The following is a 9013-nucleotide window of genomic DNA, read 5'->3' on the forward strand; positions in this document are numbered from 1 at the left end:
TCCAGTTCTTCCAAGACGAGGGGGTAGGTTCCAGGACGCTCGGATCACTTCCAAGCCGAGCGAGTTTCCTTTGGGACGCTCGGATCTTCTCCTGTACCCACGGGTTCAGTTCCACCTGCGGGAATTCTTCATTTCCCATGTCATTTCTTCTTCATTCCTTTGGTCTTCATTGTGGGTGCACTATGAAGGCTCGGATAGCCTAGGCATTTGCTATCCCCACACTAAATCAAACACTACACATCAAGAAACATTAAAATACCTCCCTCACTCTCTCTCATAATGATAATCTTGATCAAAGCATGAAAATGTAAATCCAAAATTGACAAAAATGCAATACAAGAAGTAAAATGCAAGTTAAGGGGTTAGAATATTTACAAATGGTGGTTTAGGGAGGACTCCATCAAACTCTCATTCTTGAATGAGATGTCAAGGGGGTATAGCCAAGGTGTTGTTGATGTTGCTCAACACCTTGTAGAAGTAGTCAAAGGCTTGTTCATTTTCATTATAAAGATCTTCAATAGAGCTTTGCACATTGTGTTCTTCATGGTGGTGACTTGAGTCAAGATGATCACCAAAGCCTTGGTCTAAGGTCATAGCATTACCAATGAAAGGATTGACTAACCCTTCAAATTCGTCATCCCATAGACCACAAACTTACTAGCTTGCTCCCCAATTGTATCATGAGTTGATGAAAACAACTCCTCTTTATGGTTGTCATGGACAATGAGGCCTTCTTCTTTACTTGTCATGATTGGTGGTGAGCTATTCAAGCTCTCATTCTTATTGAAATTTCCTTGCTCTCCGGTAGAGCACCTTGAGGATTATCCACTTTCTTCTTCCATATGGGTGGTGATTATTTACCCATAGCTTGATCTTTGCATTGAGATGCCAACTTTTTCCTATCACTTTCTCGGCTATAATGATCGACCATGAAATATGGCTCATGTAGTCGGGGAGCTCTCATTGTCTTGTCAAGATTAAAAGTGATCGTTTCATCCCCCACTTCAAGTGTGAGCTCTCCATGTTTCACATCGATTACCGCTCCCGCGGTGTGCAAGAAAGGTCTTCCTAAGATGATAGGAATGTTGGAATCCTCCTCCATGTCTACAATGACAAAGTCCACCGGGATGAAGAATTTGCCAATTCTTACGGGCACATCCTCCCATACCCCTAAAGGTATCTTTATTGATCGATCCGCCATTTGAAGAGTAATGTTAGTGCATTTGAGCTCTCCCATTCCTAGCCTCTTGCATACTGAGTATGGCATGACACTTACACTTGCTCCAAGGTCACATAAAGCTTTGTTGATTGTAGTGTCGCCAATGGTGCAAGGAATAGAGAAGCTTCCCGGATCTTTGAGCTTTGGACGTGAACTTCCTTGAAGAATAGCACTACTCACTTTAGTGAATGCAATAGTCTCTAATTTCCGGATGGATTTCTTCTTGGTAAGAATATCTTTCATGTACTTTGCATAGGCCGGAACATGATTGATCAATTCCGTGAATGGAATTGACACTTCTAAGTTCTTCACAATCTCCATGAACTTTCCAAGTTGTTCATCAAACTTAGGCTTAGCTTGACGACTTGGGAATGGAAGTCTAATCACAATAGGCTCTTTTTCTTTAGACTTCTCTTCATTCTTCTTCTTTGAAATTTCATTGGTGGTAGGATCTTCCTCGTTAGAGTTCTCCACAACTCTTTGCTTGTCACTAGCATCCACAATGTCTTCATCAATTGGCTTCTTTGGCCCTTCATATCTTATACCACTCCTCAAATGGATGGCACTCACTGACTCGTGTCTTGGGAGATTACTTTGAGGTGGTAATTGCCCCTTTTGTCTTTGAGAGCTAGAAGATGCTAATTGAGACATTTGGGTCTCCAACATTTTGGTGTGAGCTAGTATGTTATTGATGGTGATGTCTTTGGCTTGGCTATATTTTTGCATTTGGGTGAAAAATTCTTGTTGGTTCTTTTGCATTTGGAGGACCACTTTTTGAACATCAAAGCTTTGGTCATTGGATTGATTGTATGAAGGTTGGTTTTGATAACCTTGGCTTTGGTTGTAAAAGGGTCTTTGAGCTTGATTCCTCATTGGAGGTGGGGTGTATGTTGATTGAGGGTTTTGAACATTTTGGCTTTTGTATGAAAGGTTGGGATGGAATTTGCTATTCTCATTGTAATAGTTTGAGTAAGGGGTGCCACTCTTGTATGCTTGGAAAGCATTAACTTATTCACTTGTTCCCCTACATTCACTTTGGTCATGTCCCAAAGTTCTACAACTCTCACATACTCCACTTGGAATTGAGGATGATGCCACCATAGCATTAACATGTTGTTTGGGTGATTTGGAAGCTTCATCAAGCTTAGCCATGGTGGAGCAGGAGCTCTGAGTTCGAATCCCACTTCAGACACTATCCTAAACAACCAGGCACACACTTTCAAGGAGAGGGAATGGGTGCAGTTTAATGGTCAAGGTCTAACACCATGGGGCCTGACCATGGTCCATCTAGCCTAAGGGAGGTGGCCACTACAACCTTGCCTAGAAACCTTCCTGCTGCTGACGTCCACATCAACACAAAAATCAACCAACAGGAGCACATGAGGAGTAGTACTATTGTAGCTGTTATTTTGTCCATTTCATGAGTCATTGCATTCCTAGCTGTACTGTCTTAATTCCGTTTGTTCTTTTCTGTTCTAAAACCCTACAAACACTTACCCTTTGAGGACTATAAATTCTGTAATCATCCCTGAAAAGAGGGCAGCTTTTGACAAAAGAAAACCCTGCATTTCTGCAGCTTATTTCCTGTGTGGAATACAAGGACCAGTCACCTGTGTGGGACTGCATCCTTAGCTGACCTGTGTTGGCAGCATTTTACCTTAGTCTTTTTGTTTTTACCTCTGTGAATGTCACCATCAGTTCTCGTTCATTGTGAGCTTGTTATTGCTGCATATTTTATTGAGAGTTGTTCAAGCTTTCACCAAAAAGGAAACAACTTTAATCTGAGTTTTCATAAAGTTTAATGCTTGTTTGCTGCAAATACAACTCTCAGCTTATTTCATTAAATATATACTCCAAATTGGTTATCAGAGCCAAGGTTAAAACTACCTATATATACACCACCTTTTCTGTTTTCTCAACCCCTCAAAAAAAAACAAAACTCAAACAAAGAAAGCAAGCACAAATGGATAATGAGAGATTAAACCTCCTAGAAGATACTGTCAGGAAATTAGCTGGTAGTATGGAGACTATATCAACTGCTGTCAACAGGCTGGTTCAGGATCGAGCCACAGAAGAAAACTCTGACTCTGATGAAGCAATACCAGGAAGGCCTAGATCAGCTAAACATGACAACTCCATTAAAATAGATTTCCCTGAGTTTAATGGTAGTCTGAACCCAGATGACTTCCTAGAATGGCTTAGATCCATGGAAAGAATCTTTGAGTTCAAAGGATACAATGATTCAAAGAAGTTTAAGGTAGCTATCCTAAAACTAAAGGGCTATGCTTCACTCTGGTATGAAGGCATGAAAAACCAGAGATTAAGGGGGGGAAAGAACCTATAAAATCCTGGGATAAACTCAAAAACAAAATGAAAACTAAGTTTATTACTACTGACTACACCCAAGACTTGTTTCTGAAACTTACTCACCTAAGACAAGGGGATGATTCTGTAGAAGCCTATCTCAGGGAATTTGAAAACCTAACCCTACAGTGTGAGTTACAAGAGAAACCAGAACAGAAAATGGCTAGGTTCATAGAGGGGTTAGACCCAAAAATTGCTGCTAAGGTTAAACTACAACCCCTATGGTCCTTTGATGAAGTAGTCAGGGTGTCCCAAAAGCTAGAAAAACAAGGAAAGGAGAAGACCACTGCACCAAAAACACAATACAAACCCCAAAGTTCCAAACTTTACATCCCTGTCAAGTTTAACATGCCTCCTAAAGAAGAAAAAGGGAAGGCCAGCTTCAGTAGGTCTCCTCCTGGTGACCTGAAGAGAAGGTGTTACCAATGTCAGGGTTATGGACATTTCAGTAGAGAATGTCCCACCAAAAGAACCCTCACTGCAATGGAAATCCAACTTATGGAAGAAGATGGGGATATTGAAGTGGAAGGCCCTTTTGAGGAGTCCACAGAAGAAGAAATCAGGGGACAATCTGATAGAGAACTGATACTGGCCCCTGATGAAGGTCCAGCACTGGTACTAAGAAGGGTGATGCACACTCAAAGCTTAGAAGAAAGTCAGAGACAACAGATCTTCCAATCCAGGTGTACTATACAAGGTAGGGTTTGTCACCTGATCATAGATGGAGGCAGTTGTGCTAATGTAGCCTCCACTACTTTGATAGAGAAGCTCAAGCTTCCCACCAGGGAGCATCAGCACCCTTATAAAATCAGGTGGCTTACTCAAGGTTCTGAGATTGCTGTGAACAAGCAGGCCCTCATCTCCTTCTCTATTGGGCAAGCCTATACTGATGAGGTTATGTGTGATATCATTCCCATGGATGCCTGCCACATCCTGTTAGGGAGGCCTTGGGAATTTGACAGGAGCATTGTACACCATGGGAGGAACAACACCTACTCCTTCACCAAAGATGGGCAAAGGATCACCCTCACACCTTTGGCCCTGGCTACACCCCCCAAATCTAGTGAGAAAGCTTCCACAAATCAGATTAATTGAACCTTACTGCTCAGGGAGCATGAGGTACTACAAGAGCTCAACCAAGGAACCCTCATTTTTGCTGTCATTTCCAACGAAATCAAGGTGCATTCTTGTGTTCCCCAACCTGAACCTCTCAAAAGGATTCTGGAAGAGTTCAAAGATGTCTTCCCCACTGAACTTCTTCCTGGATTACCCCCTCTAAGAGGGATTGAACACCAAATTGACCTCCTCCCAGGAGCAACCTTGCCTAACAAACCTGCTTATAGGTGTGACCCTGGTACTGCTAAAGAACTGCAAGAGCAAATAGCTGACCTTATGAGTAAAGGTTATGTCAGAGAATCCCTAAGCCCATGTGCAGTACCAGCTCTGTTGGTTCCAAAAAAGGATGGCACTTGGAGGATGTGTATAGATAGCCGAGCACTAAACAACATCACCATCAAGTACAGGTTCCCAATTCCCAGACTTGATGATCTACTAGATGAACTAAGTGGAGCAAAGACCTTCTCCAAGATTGATCTAAGACAGGGATACCATCAGGTCAGAATTAAAGAGGGTGATGAGTGGAAAACAGCTTTTAAAACCAAACTGGGACTTTATGAGTGGCTTGTCATGCCATTTGGGTTATCCAACGCACCTAGCACCTTCATGAGGCTCATGACAGAGGTGCTGAGGCCTTTTATTGGGGTGTCTGCAGTTGTATACTTTGATGACATACTAGTGTACAGCTCCAGCACTACTGAGCACTTGAAGCATCTAAGGGCAGTGTTCTTAACTCTCAGAAAGCACAAGCTCTTTGGGAAATTAGAAAAGTGTTCCTTCATGGTCCCTGAAGTGTCATTCCTGGGGTATATTGTCTCTGGCCAGGGTATCTCAGTGGACCAAGAGAAGGTAGAGGCCATCAGATCCTGGCCTGTCCCAACCAACATTACTGAGGCCAGGGGTTTTCATGGTTTAGCCTCATTCTATAGGAGGTTCATAAAAAATTTCAGCACCCTGGCTGCTCCTATTACTGAGTGTCTCAAGAAGGGAGATTTTAAATGGACCTCCACAGCACAGGCTGCCTTTGAAACCATCAAGGAAAAAATTTGTTCAGCACCCATTCTGGCATTACCTGATTTTGAGAAACTGTTTGAGGTTGAGTGTGATGCAAGTGGGGTAGGCATAGGAGCAGTACTCACCCAAGAGACGAAACCTGTGGCATTCTTCAGTGAGAAGCTCAATGGAGCCAAATTGGGCTACTCCACTTATGACAAAGAATTCTATGCCATGATTAGGGCTCTAACTCACTGGGGACATTACTTGAAACCCAAACCCTTTGTCCTACACTCTGACCATGAAGCCCTCAAATTCATCAATGGCCAACATAAATTGAACCATAGGCATGCCAAGTGGGTGGAGTTTTTGCAGGCTTTCTCTTTCACCAGCAGCTACAAGGAGGGCAAACACAACATTGTAGCAGATGCCCTTTCTAGAAGAAACCATGTGTTGGCTCTGCTGGAAGGGAGAGTCCTTGGTTTTGAAATGATCAAAGAACAGTATGCTGGGGATCCTGATTTCTCAGTAGACTACCACAACTGTAAGGAAGGCAAACCCAGTAAATTAATATTGCAACAGGGCTTCTTGTTCAAGGGAAACAGACTATGCATTCCAGGGAGCTCAACAAGGGATCTCCTCATCAGAGAGGTCCACTCTAATGGACTAGCTGGACACTTTGGGATTAACAAAACTCTTGAAATCCTGCAAGATCAGTTTTACTGGCCAAAGATGTTAACTGATGTACAAGCCATCATTCAAAGGTGTGGCCATTGCCAAAGATCCAAGAGTCAATTCAGGCCTGGCCCCTACATGCCCCTACCTGTTCCTAGTAAACCATGGGATGATGTGAGCCTTGACTTCATTGTGGCCTTACCTAGGACACAGAGAAGTAAGGATTCCATCATGGTGGTGGTAGACAGATTTAGCAAGATGGCACACTTTATACCTTGCAAAAACACTGAGAATGCCATGAGTGTGGCTGATTTATACTTCAGGGATATTTTAAGGCTACATGGAGTTCCTAGATCCATGGTCTCTGACAGGGATGTGAAATTCCTAAGCTACTTTTGGAAGGCACTTTGGAAGATGCTCAAAACCAAGCTACTTTTCAGCACAGCCTACCACCCCCAGACAGATGGGCGATCAAGTCACCAACAAAACATTAACTCGATTCTCGAAGCATTGTGAGCAAATCTCGAAAGACTGGGACCTCAAGCTAGCTCAAGCCGAGTTTGCTTACAACAGGGCTCTGCTGCAAAGAATCGGCCTGTCCCCCCATTTGAAGTAGTCTATGGTATAAACCCACACATGCCCCTTGATCTGGCCAAAATACCCACTGAAGAGTATAATTTTGATGCCCAAGCTAGGGTAGAATCCATCACTAAGCTCCACAAACTAGTGCAACAGCAGATCCAAAAGACAAATGAAAGATATCAGAAGAGAGCACTGCAAGCCAGGCCAAGAAAACCTTTTCAGGTTGGTGATCTAGTATGGCTCCATCTGAGAAAGGAAAGATTTCCAGCCAAGAGGAAAAACAAGCTCATGCCTAGGGCAGAAGGACCCTTTGAGATCAGTCAGAAACTGGGAGATAATGCTTATAAACTCCTCCTGCCTGGGAGTGATGTGGTAGAAGGAACATTCAACATTGGGGATCTGTCTCCCTACTATGGAGATGAGGTTCATGGAGAAGGTCCAACATATGAAGCACACTTTCAAGGAGAGGGGATTGGAGCAGGAGCTCTGAGTTCGAATCCCACTTCAGACACTATCCTAAACAACCAGGCACACACTTTCAAGGAGAGGGAATGGGTGCAGTTTAATGGTCAGGGTCTAACACCATGGGGCCTGACCATGGTCCATCTAGCCTAAGGGAGGTGGCCACTACAACCTTGCCTAGGAACCTTCCTGCTGCTGACGTCCACATCAACACAAAAATCAACCAACAGGAGCACATGAGGAGTAGTACTATTGTAGCTGTTATTTTGTCCATTTCATGAGTCATTGCATTCCTAGCTGTACTGTCTTAATTCCGTTTGTTCTTTTCTGTTCTAAAACCCTACAAACACTTACCCTTTGAGGACTATAAATTCTGTAATCATCCCTGAAAAGAGGGCAGCTTTTGACAAAAGAAAACCCTGCATTTCTGCAGCTTATTTCCTGTGTGGAGTACAAGGACCAGTCACCTGTGTGGGACTGCATCCTTAGCTGACCTGTGTTGGCAGCATCTTACCTTAGTCTTTTTGTTTTTACCTCTGTGAATGTCACCATCAGTTCTCGTTCATTGTGAGCTTGTTATTGCTGCATATTTTATTGAGAGTTGTTCAAGCTTTCACCAAAAAGGAAACAACTTTAATCTGAGTTTTCATAAAGTTTAATGCTTGTTTGCTGCAAATACAACTCTCAGCTTATTTCATTAAATATATGCTCCACATGGCCTTCTCAAACTTTAAATTGATGGTGTCAATATGAGCACTTAGTTGAGCACCCAATTGAGTGATGGAATCTACCTCATGCTTTCCTCCTCTAGTAGCCTTTCGAGGCCTATTATATTGTGAATTATGAACCGCCATTTCTTCAATTTTGGCCCATGTTTGATTGTCATCAACTTCGGTAAACATACCATTGGATCCCATATTGAGAATGTTTCGGGAGTCTTCATATAGACCATTCCAAAATTGTTGCACAAGGAACCACTCGCTAAGTCCATGGTGTGGGCAAGAACGACAAGTGCCTTAAATCTCTCCCATGCTTCATACAATGATTCCTCATCCCTTTGTTTGAACGCGGTGATTTGGGCTCTCAACATATTAGTCTTCTCCGGAGGATAGAATTTCTTGTAGAAAGCAAGTGCTAACTTCTTCCATGAATCAATACCAAGAGTAGTCTTGTCTAGACTTTTCAACCATTGCTTTGCGGTACCAATCAAAGAAAAAGGAAATAAGACCCACCGGATTTGGTCTTGAGTAACTCCGGTTTGAGAAATCGCATCACAATAGTCACAAAAAGTCTCCATATGTGAGTGAGGGTCTTCACTAGGCATCCCTCCAAATTGACTTCTCTCAACTAGTTGTATGAATGCGGATTTGGCAATGAAATTACCGGTTAAATGTGGTGGTGTAGGAGTACCATTTGGTAGGTTCTCCTCGGTTGGTACGGAATGTGATGAGAATTTAGGCATTGTGGGTTGATTTTGTGGTGGGTTTTGTATTGGGTTGTCCTCTCCTTCTCTTGCAAAAGGGTTGGTAAACTCAATGTTATTTGGTTGAATGTCCACAATTTCCCCGATACCTCTTAAAGTACCTCTAGCAAGTCTTCTAT

General features: G+C 42.8%; 1 non-coding gene across 1 annotated transcript; it reads left to right on the forward strand.

The window, feature by feature from the left end:
- The first annotated feature begins 8395 nt into the window (after positions 1–8395).
- LOC141622445 (small nucleolar RNA R71) lies at positions 8396–8501 on the forward strand. The gene has a single exon (XR_012532968.1). It is a non-coding gene; the product is annotated as a small nucleolar RNA R71 (small nucleolar RNA).
- The last annotated feature ends 512 nt before the right edge of the window (positions 8502–9013 follow it).

The sequence above is a fragment of the Silene latifolia genome, chromosome 1, assembly GCF_048544455.1.
Source record: "Silene latifolia isolate original U9 population chromosome 1, ASM4854445v1, whole genome shotgun sequence".
NCBI lineage: Eukaryota > Viridiplantae > Streptophyta > Magnoliopsida > Caryophyllales > Caryophyllaceae > Silene > Silene latifolia.